Here is an 18,215-nt window from a genome sequence, read left to right on the forward strand (position 1 = left end):
TAGGGTCGGATGCAGCAACAGACACAGAGTTCAGCGGTACTCCTGGAGGGGGTAAGCTGATAAAAGGACTCGGGTTGCCCGTCGAACCAGGACCCGGAGGGGACAGATTGGGCCGGCAGCCAGTTCACATACAGCAGCAGGGCCACACAGAAATTGCGCACAATAAGAGGCGAAGACCCCGGCAGGGTCAAAGTAACTCAGAGTTCCCATACAGACTCCGGTGACAGGACTGGTTGTAAATCCTTTTATGTTAAAGTAAACTGGTTAAACGTTTCAGTGCCTCAGTCTTTCATTTGGACAATAGTCATCTATCCAGGATCGAGATCGTCACCGCTGGGAGAACCTGCTGCTGATCAAGTAAGTGCCTGTCCCCTCACGATACCCCTTACACTGTGCATTGCCTGAGGCCACAGCACCGGGTCAAGCCACCCGTGACATCCCCCTCAAGAGACAGACTCCATTGGTCCGGTGCTGGGTATCCCGGTCTCCTGGGCGTCACATTAGCGCTATATAAAAATAAAGATTATTATAACACAGCCACGTGGTATATAGCACAGCCACATAGTATATAGCACAGCGACGTATATAACACAGCCCACGTAGTATATAAAACAGCCCACACAGTATATAACACAGCCCACGTAGTATATAGCACAGTGACATAGTATATAACAGCCCACGCAGTATATAACACAGCCCATGTAGTATATAACCGCTCACGAGGTATATAGGAATGTGGGCACCATATGCCTGTTGAAAAAAAAAATTAAAATAAAAAATAGTTATATACTCACCTTCGGCGGCCTCCGAATCCAGCCCAGGCCTCGCAAGACCGCTACGTCATCTGGGGTCATTGCCGCAATGCATTCTTGGGACCGGAGCGTCGCGAGGAGCGGGAAAGGCTGCAGCGGATGCCGAAAGGTGAGAATATAATGATTTTTATTTTGCATAGGCAGCATCAATAGAAAAAAGTTGGTCACACCTACAGGGTTAATGGCAGCATTAACAGACTGCTCTGGGCACTGACTGGAGGGGAGTATGGAGGGCCCAATTCGCGGCTGGACTGTGCCTGTCGCTGATTGGTCGCGCCCAGCCAGCCGCAACCAATCAGCGACGCGGGATTTCCGTGACAGACAAACAGATAGACGGAAGTGGACCTTAGACAATTATATATATAGATATGATATGAAGACACTTAGTCCGCTTCTAGCGATTTTTCAATTTTTCACATCATAAGTAACGCCTTCTACCATCTAAAACATTTGTGTGATCATGTTTGTATGTGTGTGCAATACTTAGAGCGCACCATTACTTTCAGCTGCATTGACTGGAAATCGCCAGTCTGCAGAATAACGGGCACATTGACGGGATTATAAGATACCGACATGGTGGCAGCGTGTGTGACAAATCACATCATGTAACTGCGCTCTACAGGATCATTCACAGAAATGTTACTGATTCTTCAGAAGAAATCTCTGAGCACTTACTACATGTTCACTCTCAGCGTTTCGCTGCATTCAAAAGCTGCTCTCTTACCAGGAAAAACGCTGCGTTCAGAACATTTTTGCAGCATTTTTTAGGTGTGAATTCCATGTGTTTTTGTCTGCAGTAAAAGCTTAATGTTAGCTTTATTCACCAACATAAGCAGCAAATATCGATAGAAAACACAGAAAAATCTGCTGCATTTTTTGCTCTCTATAGTAGCTAGGAGGATACCCCTGTATTAAAACGTAACTTCTAATATATAATTGCCTAGAATACTACTTCCTGCAATTTGTGCCAACTTCCGTGGCTTTGTCCGGAGCTAATGTCCGGAGCTAATGTCCGGAGCTAATGTCCGGAGATTAATTGCCTAGAATACTACTTCCTGCAATTTGTGCCAACTTCCGTGGCTTTGTCCGGAGCTAATGTCCGGAGCTAATGTCCGGAGCTAATGTCCGGAGCTAATGTCCGGAGCTAATGTGCGGAGATAATGTCCGGAGATAATGTCCGGAGCTAATGTCCGGAGCTAATGTCCGGAGATAAGTGACGTCAACAGTGTCCAGTGTCTGATTGGTTGCCGCCTGCTGCGAGCGACCAATCAGAAACGTGCCGTACTGTGACACACTCCGCCCGCCATTTTGGTGTGATTTTTGAATTTTTACCTCACAGCAAGTTTCTACTGCGTGGAGGCGGGCCCAGTGACGTTGCTCTTCAAGCTCCTGCCGAATTTCGTCAAAAAAATGATAATACCATTTACCAAAACTATATATATTTAGTTGTGAAGTGGTTCAGTGACATTTTCACACCAATTTTGAACTTTTGTTTGGTGTTTTCTCCATATACTGCCTATTACTTTTGTTCTTTCTTACTATTATTTATTAATTGTATTATTCTTACATTTGAATAAATAAAGTATATATGGATTCTAGACTCCCGATTCTTTAGAATCGGGCTGCCATCTAGTTTAATAATAAACAAATAAAACAATAAACTCAACCGACGCAAACCCAAAAAAGTGCTCATGTGAACCAGTGCTCAAACAATAAAATTGGTTGGGTCTCACCAATGGTAGCAGAGCAGAATGCCTCTCCGATAGTAGTAGACGTATGATCACCATAGAAAATCTCCCAGTATCTTTAACTGGAGGTCCGTAGTCCACGTATAGGGGGGTAAGGGCTGGGTGTGGGGTAGTATCTCTCTTCCCTGTAAACCCGTTCAAGCTCCTGTCCTAACAAGGACAGGCCCCAAGTGATCCCTATCTATGGACTCCACCAAAACATGGACCGTGGTATATTTCTCCCAACGCGTTTCATAACCAGTAGCGGAGACTCATCAGGGGAGCAGATATGCCAGTGAAAAACTGGCCAATAGTCTAATAGAAGTACAGTGACAGTCCTTTTCCAAGCTGGGACCCGCAGTGGCTAGGTACCCATGCTACTGTCTGTGTCCACGGTAGTGATCCTTACCCCCACTCACTAGGTGTGCTTCTTAAATAGCCGATACATTAACCCCTTCATGACCCAGCCTATTTTGACCTTAAAGACCTTGCCGTTTTTTGCAATTCTGACCAGTGTCCCTTTATGAGGTAATAACTCAGGAACGCTTCAACGGATCCTAGCGGTTCTGAGATTGTTTTTTCGTGACATATTGGGCTTCATGTTAGTGGTAAATTTAGGTCAATAAATTCTGCGTTTATTTGTGATAAAAACGGAAATTTGGCGAAAATTTTGAAAATTTCGCAATTTTCACATTTTGAATTTTTATTCTGTTAAACCAGAGAGATATGTGACACAAAATAGTTAATAAATAACATTTCCCACATGTTTACTTTACATCAGCACAATTTTGGAAACAAAATTTTTTTTTGTTAGGAAGTTATAAGGGTTAAAATTTGACCAGCGATTTGTCATTTTTACAACGAAATTTACAAAACCATTTTTTTTAGGGACCACCTCACATTTGAAGTCAGTTTGAGGGGTCTATATGGCTGAAAATACCCAAAAGTGACACCATTCTAAAAACTGCACCCCTCAAGGTACTCAAAACCACATTCAAGAAGTTTATTAACCCTTCAGGTGCTTCACAGCAGCAGAAGCAACATGGAAGGAAAAAATGAACATTTAACTTTTTAGTCACAAAAATTATCTTTTAGCAACAATTTTTTTATTTTCCCAATGGTAAAAGAAGAAACTGAACCACGAAAGTTGTTGTCCAATTTGTCCTGAGTACGCTGATACCTCATATGTGGGGGTAAACCACTGTTTGGGCGCACGGCAGGGCTTGGAAGGGAAGGAGCGCCATTTGACTTTTTGAATCAAAAATTGGCTCCACTCTTTAGCGGACACCATGTCACGTTTGGAGAGCCCCCGTGTGCCTAAAAATTGGAGCTCCCCCACAAGTGACCCCATTTTGGAAACTAGACGCCCCAAGGAACTTATCTAGATGCATAGTGAGCACTTTGAACCCCCAGGTGCTTCACAAATTAATCCGTAAAAATGAAAAAGTACTTTTTTTTCACAAAAAAATTCTTTTAGCCTCAATTTTTTCATTTTCACATAGGCAACAGGATAAAATGGATCCTAAAATGTGTTGGGCAATTTCTCCTGAGTACACCAATACCTCACATGTGGGGGTAAACCACTGTTTGGGCACATGGTAAGGCTCGGAAGGGAAGGAGCGCCATTTGACTTTTTGAATGAAAAATTATTTCCATCGTTAGCGGACACCATGTCGCGTTTGGAGAGCTCCTGTGTGCCTAAACATTGGCGCTCCCCCACAAGTGACCCCATTTTGGAAACTAGACGCCCCAAGGAACTTATTTAGATGCCTAGTGAGCACTTTAAACCCTCAGGTGCTTCACAAATTGATCTGTAAAAATGAAAAAGTACTTTTTTTTCACAAAAAAATTCTTTTCGCCTCAATTTTTTCATTTTCACATGGGCAGTAGGGTAAAATGGATCATAAAATTTGTTGGGCAATTTCTCCCGAGTACGTCGATACCTCATATGTGGGGGTAAACCACTGTTTGGGCACTCGGCAGGGCTCGGAAGGGAAGGCGCGCCATTTGACTTTTTGAATGGAAAATTAGCTCCAATTGTTAGCGGACACCATGTCGCGTTTGGAGAGCCCCTGTGTGCCTAAACATTGGAGCTCCCCCACAAGTGACCCCATTTTGGAAACTAGACCCCCCAAGGAACTTATCTAGATGCATATTGAGCACTTTAAACCCCCAGGTGCTTCACAGAAGTTTATAACGCAGAGCCATGAAAATAAAAAATAATTTTTCTTTCCTCAAAAATGATTTTTTAGCCTGGAATTTCCTATTTTGCCAAGGATAATAGGAGAAATTGGACCCCAAATATTGTTGTCCTGTTTGTCCTGAGTACGCAGATACCCAATATGTGGGGGTAAACCACTGTTTGGGCGCACGGCAGGGCTCGGAAGGGATGGCACGCCATTTGGCTTTTTAAATGGAAAATTAGCTCCAATCATTAGCGGACACCATGTCACGTTTGGAGAGCCCCTGTGTGCCTAAACATTGGAGATCCCCCAGAAATGACACCATTTTGGAAACTAGACCCCCAAAGGAACTAATCTAGATGTGTGGTGAGGACTTTGAACCCCCAAGTGCTTCACAGAAGTTTATAACGCAGAGCCATGAAAAAAAAAAAAAAATTATTTTCTCAAAAATGATCTTTTAGCCTGCAATTTTTTATTTTCCCAAGGGTAACAGGAGAAATTTGACCCCAAAAGTTGTTGTCCAGTTTCTCCTGAGTACGCTGATACCCCATATGTGGGGGTAAATCACTGTTTGGGCACATGCCGGGGCTCGGAAGTGAAGTAGTGACGTTTTGAAATGCAGACTTTGATGGAATGCTCTGTGGGCGTCACGTTGCGTTTGCAGAGCCCCTGATGTGGCTTAACAGTAGAAACCCCCCACAAGTGACCCCATTTTGGAAACTAGACCCCCAAAGGAACTTATCTAGATGTTTGGTGAGCACTTTGAACCCCCAAGCGCTTCATAGAAGTTTATAATGCAGAGCCGTGAAAATAATAAATACGTTTTCTTTCCTCAAAAATAATTATTTAGCCCAGAATTTTTTATTTTCCCAAGGGTTACAGAAGAAACTGGACGCCAAAAGTTGTTGTCCAGTTTCTCCTGAGTACGCTGATACCCCATATGTGGGGGTAAACCACTGTTTGGGCACATGCCGAGGCTCGGAAGTGAAGTAGTGACGTTTTGAAATGCAGACTTTGATGGAATGCTCTGTGGGCGTCACGTTGCGTTTGCAGAGCCCCTGATGTGGCTTACCAGTAGAAACCCCCCACAAGTGACCGCATTTTGGAAACTAGACCCCGAAAGGAACTTATCTAGATGTGTGGTGAGCACTTTGAACCCCCAAGCGCTTCATAGAAGTTTATAATGCAGAGCCGTGAAAATAATAAATACGTTTTCTTTCCTCAAAAATAATTATTTAGCCCAGAATTTTTTAATTTTCCCAAGGGTAACAGGAGAAATTTGACCCCAATATTTGTTGTCCAGTTTCTCCTGAGTATGGTGATACCCCATATGTGGGGGTAAACTACTGTTTGGGCACATGCCGGGGCTTGGAATTGAAGTAGTGACGTTTTGAAATGCAGACTTTGATGGAATGCTCTGCGGGCGTCACGTTGCGTTTGCAGAGCCCCTGATGTGCCTAAACAGTAGAAACCCCCCACAAGTGACCCCATTTTGGAAACTAGACCCCGAAAGGAACTTATCTAGATGTGTGGTGAGCACTTTGAACCCCCAAGTGCTTCATAGAAGTTTATAATGCAGAGCCGTGAAAATAATAAATACGTTTTCTTTCCTCAAAAATAATTATTTAGCCCAGAATTTTTTATTTTCCCAAGGGTTACAGGAGAAATTGGACCCCAAAAGTTGTTGTCCAGTTTCTCCTGAGTACGCTGATACCCCATGAGTGGGGGTAAACCACTGTTTGGGCACACGTCGGGGCTCAGAAGGGAAGTAGTGACTTTTGAAATGCAGACTTTGATGGAATGGTCTGCGGGTGTCACGTTGCGTTTGCAGAGCCCCTGGTGTGCCTAAACAGTAGAAACCCCCACAAGTGACCCCATTTTAGAAATTAGACCCCCCAAGGAACTTATCTAGATATGTGGTGAGCACTTTGAACCCCCAAGTGCTTCACAGACGTTTACAACGCAGAGCCGTGAAAATAAAAAATCATTTTTCTTTCCTCAAAAATTATGTTTTAGCAAGCATTTTTTTTGATTCACAAGGGTAACAGGAGAAATTGGACCCCAGTAATTGTTGCGCAGTTTGTCCTGAGTATGCTGGTACCCCATATGTGGGGGTAAACCACTGTTTGGGCACACGTCAGGGCTCGGAAGTGAGGGAGCACCATTTGACTTTTTGAATACGAGATTGGCTGGAATCAATGGTGGCGCCATGTTGCGTTTGGAGACCCCTGATGTGCCTAAACAGTGGTAACCCCTCAATTCTACCTCCAACACTAACCCCAACACACCCCTAACCCTAATCCCAACTGTAGCCATAACCCTAAACACAACCCTAACCGCAACACACCCCTAACCACAACCCTAACCCCAACACACCCCTAACCATAACCACAACCCTAATTCCAACCCTAACCCTAAGGCTATGTGCCCACGTTGCGGATTCGTGTGAGATATTTTCGCACCATTTTTGAAAAATCCGCGGGTAAAAGGCACTGCGTTTTACCTGCGGATTTTCCGCGGATTTCCAGTGTTTTTTGTGCGGATTTCACTTGCGGATTCCTATTGAGGAACAGGTGTAAAACGCTGCGGAATCCGCACAAAGAATTGACATGCTGCGGAAAATACAACGCAGCGTTTCCGCGTGGTATTTTCTGCACCATGGGCACAGCGGATTTGGTTTCCATATGTTTACATGGTACTGTAAACCTGATGGAACACTGCTGCGAATCCGCAGCCAAATCCGCACCGTGTGCACATAGCCTAATTCTAAAGGTATGTGCACACGCTGCGGAAAACGCTGCGGATCCGCAGCAGTTTCCCATGAGTTTACAGTTCAATGTAAACCTACGGGAAACAAAAATCGCTGTGCCCATGCTGCGGAAAAACTGCACGGAAACGCAGCGGTTTACATTCCGCAGCATGTCACTTCTTTGTGCGGATTCCGCAGCGGTTTTACAACTGCTCAAATAGAAAATCGCAGTTGTAAAACCGCAGTGAAATGCACAGAAAAACCGCGGTAAATCCGCCATAAATCCGCAGCGGTTTAGCACTGCGGATTTATCAAATCCGCAGCGGAAAAATCCGCAGAGGACCAGAATACGTGTGCACATACCGAAACCCTACCCCTAGCCCTAACCCTAACCCTACCCCTACCCCTAGCCCTAACCCTAGCCCTAACCCTAGCCCTAACCCTACCCCTAACCCTACCCCTAACCCTAACCCTATTCTAACATTAGTGGAAAAAAAAAAATTTCTTTATTTTTTTATTGTCCCTACCTATGGGGGTGACAAAGGGGGGGGGTCATTTATTATTTTTTTTATTTTGATCACTGAGATAGATTATATCTCAGTGATCAAAATGCACTTTGGAACGAATCTGCCGGCCGGCAGATTCGGCGGGCGCACTGTGTATGCGCCCGCCATTTTGGAAGATGGCGGCGCCCAGGGAGAAGACGGACGGGACCCCGGCTGGATCGGTAAGTATGATGGGGTGGGGGGGGACCACGGGGGGGGGGATCGGAGCACGGGGGGGGAATCGGAGTTCGGGAGGGGTGGAACGGAGCACGGGGGGCGTGGAACGGAGCACGGGGGGGCTGGAATGGAGCACGGGGGGGTGGAACGGAGCACCGGGGGGGGTGGATCGGAGTGCAGGGGGGGTGATTGGAGCACGGGGGGGGTGATTGGAGCACGGGGGGAGCGGACAAGAGCACGGGGGGGAGCGGAGCACTGGACGGAGGGGAGCCGGAGCAGTGTACCGGCCAGATCGGAGGGCTGGGGGGGCGATCGGTGGGGTGGGGTGGGGGCACACTAGTATTTCCAGCCATGGCCGATGATATTTCAGCATCGGCCATGGCTGGATTGTAATATTTCACCCGTTATAATGGGTGAAATATTACAAATCGCTCTGATTGGCAGTTTCACTTTCAACAGCCAATCAGAGCGATCGTAGCCACGAGGGGGTGAAGCCACCCCCCCTGGGCTAAACTACCACTCCCCCTGTCCCTGCAGATCGGGTGAAATGGGAGTTAACCCTTTCACCCGATCTGCAGGGACGTGATCTTTCCATGACGCCGCATAGGCGTCATGGGTCGGAATGGCACCGACTTTCATGACGCCTACGTGGCGTCAAAGGTCGGGAAGGGGTTAAGACCCGCCCCACAATCTGTTAGTAATTAGTTAACCCCCTAAATGTATACCCGTATAAGATACTACACATAGGAGGTCAGTATACTCACAAGTGACGCCCGTATAAATCGCACCCACCCACACACATGTGAGTGGCTTGCGCTCCACACTGGAACGCTCCCCGCCCGGAAGTTTCGCTGCCATCTTGCGTGTGTAACTTCCGGTAGGGAGCGGCGTCATAGAGCCGCTTCTGTTAGCGTTCCAAGTAGTGGAACGCTAGTCTACGGAAGTGCGGCCACCATATTGTGGATGTCACTCCGCCCATTCTGTGCGCTCCAAGTAGTGGGACGCCTGCCAGCCAGAAAGTGTGAAAACTAGTATATGCATATCATTGTTCCGCCCCCATACCGGGCCGCATATTAAATAGGGATGCCACATAATAAAAATGAGTACTATGTACAACACCAACTGCGCTAGTTCCGTGTCGTGATTGATTTGAAAAAAATAAATATATGCAACCTATGAATATAGCAGAGTGTGGAACTCATTAACGGCATAACGGTTCAGTAATGTGAACTATGGCTGGCTGAAGGGTAAACAATATGCCTAAAAGGTCTATATGGAGCAAGAGTACCAGTTACCCAGTCCGGGCACACAGGTGTATGTTCCCTCATAGAAAATAAGATTGTAAGGGAATTAAGGGGGGGGGAAAGGGGTCGGGTGGAGGTACACCAACCGTGAGGCAAAGAATAATTACATAAGAGGCACAAAATAATAAGGCTGAGTTATTAAGAGACAGTTATCCCCACACTCCCATTTTTACCCCCAGAATGGGTTACGGGATCAGGATATGGGGAAATATGTCTAAAGGGAGACAGGTAGGTCCCCCTGCATGTCACAATTGACTACATTTTGTTTCCTTTGGTCTCCTGCTATAGCGGTCTATACCTACCAAGAGAGGAAGTACCCAAATTAAGGCAGCAAATAGAATAAATTTGGGAGAGTATCCTCATAAGGGGTTAACCGCCAAGAGGATTCCTCTCCTCTGGGGGGGGGGGGGAGGGGAGAGGGGGTGGGGAGAGGTTTGTTTGGGAGCCACTGTTATGACCTGGTGGTCAGGACAATAATGGACCTGGTGGTTAAGAGCACATGGAATGCCCTGATAGTTACTGATAATAAAGGACGAGCTCTGGGACGTGGGAACTCTGCTGACCGCAATCCCTAATCCTATCAAACACACTAGAAATAGCCGTGGATTGCGCCTAACACTCCCTATGCAACTCGGCACAGCCTAAGGAACTAGCTAGCCCCGAAGATAGAAAAATAAAGCCTACCTTGCCTCAGAGAAATTCCCCAAAGGAAAAGGCAGCCCCCCACATATAATGACTGTGAGTAAAGATGAAAATACAAACACAGAGATGAAATAGATTTAGCAAAGTGAGGCCCGACTTACTGAACAGACCGAGGATAGGAAAGGTTACTTTGCGGTCAGCACAAAAACCTACAAAAAGACCATGCAGAGGGCGCAAAAAGACCCTCCGCACCGACTCACGGTGCGGAGGCGCTCCCTCTGCGTCCCAGAGCTTCCAGCAAGCAAGACAACAATAAAAATAGCAAGCTGGACAGAAAAATAGCAAACCAAAGAAATACAAGCTGGAACTTAGCTTCTGCTGGGAAGACAGGTCACAAGAACGATCCAGGAGTGAACTAGACCAATACTGGAACATTGACAGGTGGCATGGAGCAAAGATCTAAGTGGAGTTAAATAGAGCAGCCAGCTAACGAATTAACCTCGTCACCTGTGGAAGGAAACTCAGAAACACCCACCAGAGGAAGTCCATGGACAGAACCAGCCGAAGTACCATTCATGACCACAGGAGGGAGCCCGGCAACAGAATTCACAACAGTACCCCCCCCACCCCCTTGAGGAGGGGTCACCGAACCCTCACCAGAGCCCCCAGGCCGACCAGGATGAGCCAAATGAAAGGCACGAACCAGATCGGCAGCATGAACATCGGAGGCAAAAACCCAGGAATTATCTTCCTGACCATAACCCTTCCACTTGACCAGGTACTGGAGTTTCCGTCTCGAAACACGAGAATCCAAAATCTTCTCTACCACATACTCCAACTCCCCCTCAACCAACACCGGGGCAGGAGGATCAACGGATGGAACCACAGGCGCCACGTATCTACGCAACAACGACCTATGGAACACATTATGGATGGCAAAAGAAGCAGGAAGGGCCAAACGAAATGACACAGGATTGATAACCTCAGAAATCCTATACGGACCAATGAAACGAGGCTTAAACTTAGGAGAGGAAACCTTCATAGGAACATAACGAGACGACAACCAAACCAAATCCCCAACACGAAGTTGGGGACCCACACAGCGCCGGCGGTTAGCGAAATGTTGAGCCTTCTCCTGGGACAATGTCAAATTGTCCACCACAGGAGTCCAAATCTGCTGCAACCTATCCACCACAGTATCTACACCAGGACAGTCCGAAGACTCAACCTGCCCTGAAGAGAAACGAGGATGGACACCAGAATTGCAGAAAAACGGCAAAACCAAAGTAGCCGAGCTGGCCCGATTATTAAGGGCGAACTCAGCCAACGGCAAAAAGGACACCCAATCATCCTGATCAGCAGAAACAAAGCATCTCAGATATGTTTCCAAAGTTTGATTAGTTCGTTCGGTTTGGCCATTTGTCTGAGGATGGAAAGCCGAGGAAAAAGACAAATCAATGCCCATCCTCGCACAAAAGGATCACCAAAACCTCGAAACAAACTGGGAACCTCTGTCAGAAACGATGTTCTCCGGGATACCATGTAAACGAACCACATGCTGGAAAAATAATGGCACCAAATCAGAGGAGGAAGGCAATTTAGACAAAGGTACCAAATGGACCATCTTAGAAAAGCGATCACAAACCATCCAAATGACCGACATCTTTTGAGAGACGGGGAGATCCGAAATAAAATCCATAGAAATATGAGTCCAGGGCCTCTTTGGGACCGGCAAGGGCAAAAGCAACCCAACTGGCACGAGAACAGCAGGGCTTAGCCCGAGCACAAGTCCCACAGGACTGCACAAAAGAACGCACATCCCGTGACAAAGACGGCCACCAAAAGGATCTAGCCACCAAATCTCTGGTACCAAAGATTCCAGGATGCCCAGCCAACATTGAACAAATGAATCTCAGAGATAACTCTACTAGTCCATCTATCAGGGACAAACAGTTTCTCCGCTGGGCAACGGTCAGGTCTATCAGTCTGAAAGTTTTGCAGCACCCGCCGCAAATCAGGGGAGATGGCAGACAAAATTACCCCCTCTTTGAGAATAACCGCCGGCTCAGGAACACCCGGAGAGTCAGGCACAAAACTCCTTGACAGGGCATCAGCCTTCACATTCTTAGAGCCCGGAAGGTACGAAACCACAAAATCAAAACGGGAGAAAAATAACGACCATCGAGCCTGTCTCGGATTCAACCGTTTGGCAGACTCAAGATAAGTCAAATTCTTGTGATCTGTGAAGACCACCACGCGATGCTTAGCTCCATCAAGCCAATGTCGCCACTCCTCGAATGCCCACTTCATGGCCAACAACTCACGATTACCAACATCATAATTACGCTCAGCAGGCGAAAACTTTCTAGAAAAGAAAGCACATGGCTTCATCACCGAGCCATCAGAACTTCTTTGCGACAAAACAGCCCCTGCTCCAATCTCAGAAACATCAACCTCAACCTGAAACGGGAGCGAAACATCTGGCTGGCACAACACAGGGGCAGAAGAAAAACGACGTTTCAACTCCTGAAAAGCCTCTACAGCTGCAGAAGACCAATTGACCACATCAGCACCCTTCTTGGTCAAAAAAGTCAACGGTTTAGCAACAGTAGAAAAATTAGCGATGAAGCGCCGATAAAAATTAGCAAAGCCCAGGAACTTCTGCAGGCTCTTCACAGATGTCGGCTGAGTCCAATCGTAAATGGCCTGGACTTTAACAGGGTCCATCTCGATAGTAGAAGGGGAAAAAATGAACCCCAAAAATGAAACCTTCTGAACTCCAAAGAGACATTTTGACCCCTTCACAAACAAGGAATTCGCACGAAGGACCTGGAACACCATTCTGACCTGCTTCACATGAGACTCCCAATCATCCGAAAAGACCAAAATATCATCCAAATACACAATCAGGAATTTATCCAGGTACTCTCGGAAGATGTCATGCATAAAGGACTGAAATACTGATGGAGCATTGGAAAGCCCGAATGGCATAACCAGGTACTCAAAATGGCCCTCGGGCGTATTAAAGGGAACCTGTCACCCCGTTTTTTCAGATTGAGCTATAAATACTGTTAAATAGGGCCTGCGCTGTGCGTTACTATAGTGTATGTAGTGTACCCTGATTCCCCATGTATGCTGAGAAATACATTACCAAAGTCGCCGTTTTCGCCTGTCAATCAGGCTGGTCTGGTCAGGTGGGCGTGTTCACAGCACTCTTTTCTTCCCCAGCTTTCCGTTGGTTGCGTAGTGGTGTGCGCATGTCCAGAGTTCCGACTTCCCTGCGCCCACGTGAAGACACAGCGCGCGATCTGCGCTGTAATCCCTTGCATCGGTGGGGGCGGCCATCTTCCTGGGGCCGCGCGTGCGCAGATGGAGTGCTCTGCTGCACGGGGCTTCAGGAAAATGGCCGCGGGATGCCGCGCGTGCGCATTAGAGATCGCGGCGGCCATTTTCCCAAAGCCGAGATGCAAACTCGGCTTTGGGAAAATGGCCGCCGCGATCTCTTGTGCGCACGCGCGGCATCCCGCGGCCATTTTCCTGAAGCCCCGTGCAGCAGAGCACTCCATCTGCGCACACGCGGCCCCAGGAAGATGGCCGCCCCCACCGATGCAAGGGATTACAGCGCAGATCGTGCGCTGTGTCTTCACGTGGGCGCAGGGAAGTCGGAACTCTGGACATGCGCACACCACTACGCCACCAACGGAAAGCTGGGGAAGAAAAGAGTGCTGTGAACACGCCCACCTGACCAGACCAGCCTGATTGACAGGCGAAAACGGCGACTTTGGTAATGTATTTCTCAGCATACATGGGGAATCAGGGTACACTACATACACTATAGTAACGCACAGCGCAGGCCCTATTTAACAGTATTTATAGCTCAATCTCAAAAAACGGGGTGACAGGTTCCCTTTAAATGCTGTTTTCCATTCATTGCCTTGTTTAATACGCACAAGATTATACGCCCCTCGAAGATCTATCTTGGTGAACCAACTAGCCCCTTTAATACGAGCAAACAAATCAGACAGCAACGGCAAAGGATACTGAAATTTGACTAATTTTATTAAGAAGGCGGTAATCAATACAAGGTCTCAAAGAACCATCCTTCTTGGCCACAAAAAAGAACCCTGCTCCTAACGGTGATGACGACGGGCGAATATGGCTTTTCTCCAAGGATTCCTTTATATAACTCCACATAGCGGCGTGTTCTGGCACAGATAAATTGAACAATCGGCCCTTAGGAAACTTACTACCAGGAATCAAATTAATTGCACAATCGCAATCCCTATGAGGAGGTAGGGCACTGGCTTTGGGCTCATCAAATACATCCCGATAATCCGACAAAAACTCTGGAACTTCAGAAGGCGTGGAAGACGAAATAGACAAAAATGGAACATCACCATGTACCCCCTGGCAAACCCAGCTGGACACAGACATAGATTTCCAGTCCAATACTGGAACCTGTAGCCATGGCAACCCCAAAACGACCACATCATGCAGATTATGCAACACCAGAAAGCGGATATCCTCCTGATGTGTAGGAGCCATGCACATGGTCAATTGGGTCCAGTACTGAGGCTTATTCTTGGCCAAAGGCGTAGCATCAATTCCTCTCAATGGAATAGGATACTGCAAGGGCTCCAAGAAAAAACCACAGCGCCTAGCATACTCCAAGTCCATCAAATTCAGGGCAGCGCCTGAATCCACAAATGCCATAACAGAATAGGATGACAAAGAGCAAATCAGAGTAACGGACAATAGAAATTTAGACTGTACCGTACCAATGGTGGCAGACCTAGCGAACCGCTTAGTGCGCTTAGGACAATCGGAGATAGCATGAGTGGAATCACCACAGTAAAAACATAGCCCATTCCGACGTCTGTGTTCTTGCCGTTCAGCTCTGGTCAAAGTCCTATCACATTGCATAGGCTCAGGCCCATGCTCAGATAGTACCGCCAAATGGTGCACAGCTTTACGCTCACGCAAGCGTCGATCGATCTGAATGGCCAAGGACATAGACTCATTCAGACCAGCAGGCATGGGAAATCCCACCATGACATCCTTAAGGGCTTCAGAGAGACCCTTTCTGAAGATTGCTGCCAGGGCACATTCATTCCACTGAGTGAGCACAGACCACTTTCTAAACTTCTGACAATATATCTCCGCTTCATCCTGACCCTGACACAGAGCCAGCAAGATTTTCTCTGCCTGATCCACTGAATTAGGTTCGTCATAAAGCAATCCAAGCGCCAGGAAAAACGCATCAACATCACGCAATGCCGGATCTCATGGCGCAAGGGAAAATGCCCAGTCTTGAGGGTCACCACGTAACAAAGAAATAATGATCTTTACTTGTTGAACAGGGTCACCTGAGGAGCGAGGTTTCAAGGCAAGAAACAATTTACAATTATTTTTGAAATTCAAGAACTTAGATCTATCACCAAAAAACAAATCAGGAATTGGAATCCTAGGCTCTGACATCGGATTCTGAACCACAAAATCTTGAATGTTTTGTACCCTTGTAGTGTGATTATCCATCCAAGAGGACAGACCTTGAATGTCCATGTTTACACCTGAGTCCTGAACCACCCAGAGGTAAAGGGGAAAAGAGAGACAAAACACAGTGCAAAGAAAAAAAATGGTCTCAGAACTTCTCTTATCCCTCTATTGAGAAACATTAGTACTTTGGGCCACCTGTACTGTTATGACCTGGTGGTCAGGACAATAATGGACCTGGTGGTTAAGAGCACACGGAATGCCCTGATAGTTACTGATAATAAAGGACGAGCTCTGGGACGTGGGAACTCTGCTGACCGCAATCCCTAATCCTATCAAACACACTAGAAATAGCCATGGATTGCGCCTAACACTCCCTATGCAACTCGGCACAGCCTAAGGAACTAGCTAGCCCTGAAGATAGAAAAATAAAGCCTACCTTGCCTCAGAGAAATTCCCCAAAGGAAAAGGCAGCCCCCCACATATAATGACTGTGAGTAAAGATGAAAACACAAACACAGAGATGAAATAGGTTTTAGCAAAGTGAGGCCCGACTTACTGAATAGACCGAGGATAGGAAAGATAGCTTTGCGGTCAGCACAAAAACCTACAAACAACCATGCAGAGGGCGCAAAAAGACCCTCCGTACCGACTAACGGCACGGAGGTGCTCCCTCTGCGTCCCAGAGCTTCCAGCAAGCAAGAAAAACCAATATAGCAAGCTGGACAGAAAAAATAGCAAACAAAAGTAACACAAGTAGAACTTAGCTTATGCAGGGCAGACAGGCCACAAGAACGATCCAGGAGAGAGCAAGACCAATACTGGAACATTGACTGGAGGTCAGGAACAAAGAACTAGGAGGAGTTAAATAGAGCAGCACCTAACGACTTAACCTCGTCACCTGAGGAAGGAAACTCAGAAGCCGCAGCTCCACTCACATCCACCAGAGGAAGCTCATAGACAGAACCAGCCGAAGTACCACTCATGACCACCCGACATGCTACAGGACGTACGTTTACTCGCAGGATTGGATAGGTTACCAGAGACTACTGATAGACAGGGCCCCTGTCCAATCCAATCCTGCGAGTAAACGTATGTCCTGCAGCATGTCGGGGGGTATGTTATGCTCCTGGCATGTCTTTTTGTCTTGTTGTTTGTAAAATTTATGCCACCTGAGTTTCCTGACAAATAAGTTTAAATCCTTAATCATATCAAATGTCACAAAATCTGTGCTAGGCACAAACGATAATCCCTTAGACAAAACAGCCATCTCAGTGTCAGTGAGTTATCTGACAGGTTCAGAATCTGTAGTTCTCCTCTCTCTTGAAGGGGTTGCGGCTCCGCAGCTGATATCGTCGATCTAAAAAACCCGTCCTCTGCGCTGTGGATTGATATTTGTCCCCTCTACGAAAACTCCCCCTCCCCCTCTGTCGGCCCCTAGAGGCTAGAGGGACTCTCTTTGGAACAGGGCACCTTCCTGGTGAGCATTGATGTGGAGGCTCTTTACTCCTCGATTCCTCATGACTGTGGGATTCGAGGGGTCTAGCATTTCCTCAGTACAAGGGGGCGACAATATCAGGCCCATAATGAGTTGGTTGTTACCCTCCTCGACTTCATACTCAGGAATAACTATTTTTGTTTTGATGGCTGGGTCCTCCACCAGCTCAGGGGCACTGCTATGGGCAGCCCCTGTGCGCCAACCTATGCAAATCTGTTCCTGGGCTGGTGGGAGGACCAGACTGCCTTCTCTGAAACCCATGAAGAGTACATAACCTATGTCGACCTTTGGGTAAGATATATAGACGACATCTTTATACTATGGAAGGGTACTAAGGAGGCTTTTGGGAGATTTATCGCCTCATTGAATCAGAATGAGGTTGGTCTATAATTCACCTCCAAAATTCAAGAGGCAGAACTACCGTTTTTAGATATCCTTATTAGGAAGTCTGAGGATGGGGAGAGCCTACAAACTACCATCTACAGAAAGCCCACAGCAACCAACTCTTTGCTCAGGTGGGATAGCCAAGTACTCATTTTTATTATGTAGCATCCCTATTTAATATGCGGCCCGGCATGGGGTCGGAACAATAATATGCATATATGCATATACTAGGATTCACACTTTCCGGCTGGCTGGCGTCCCACTACTTGGAGCGCACAGAAGGGGCGGAGTGACATCCACAATATGGTGGCCGCACTTCCGTTAGACTAGCGTTCCACTACTTGGAACGCTAACAGAAGCAGCTCTATGATGCCGTTCCCTACCGGAAGTTACACACACAAGATGGCGGCGGGACTTCCGGGCTGGGAGCGTTCCAGTGTGGAGCGCAAGCCACTCACATGTGTGTGGGTGGGCGTGATTTATACGGGCGTCACTTGTGAGTATACTGACCTCCTATGTATAGTATCTTATACGGGTATACGTTTAGGGGGTTAACTAATTACTTACAGATTGTGGGTCGGGTCTTAATGTACCGGCTATTTAAGAAGCACTACCGTGGACACAGACGGCAGCATGGGTACCTAGCCACTGCGGGTCCCAGCTTTGAAAGTCCCTATATTTTTAGGGACTCTATAGCGACG

The 18,215-nt window shown here is 47.0% G+C and overlaps 1 protein-coding gene across 1 annotated transcript in view; it reads right to left on the reverse strand.

Annotated features, from left to right (window-relative positions):
• KCTD1 (potassium channel tetramerization domain containing 1) overlaps positions 1-18,215 on the reverse strand; it is a 159,696-nt gene that overhangs the window by 69,758 nt on the left and 71,723 nt on the right. The window lies entirely within an intron of this gene.

Source organism: Ranitomeya imitator, chromosome 6 (genome assembly GCF_032444005.1).
Source record: "Ranitomeya imitator isolate aRanImi1 chromosome 6, aRanImi1.pri, whole genome shotgun sequence".
Classification (NCBI taxonomy): domain Eukaryota; kingdom Metazoa; phylum Chordata; class Amphibia; order Anura; family Dendrobatidae; genus Ranitomeya; species Ranitomeya imitator.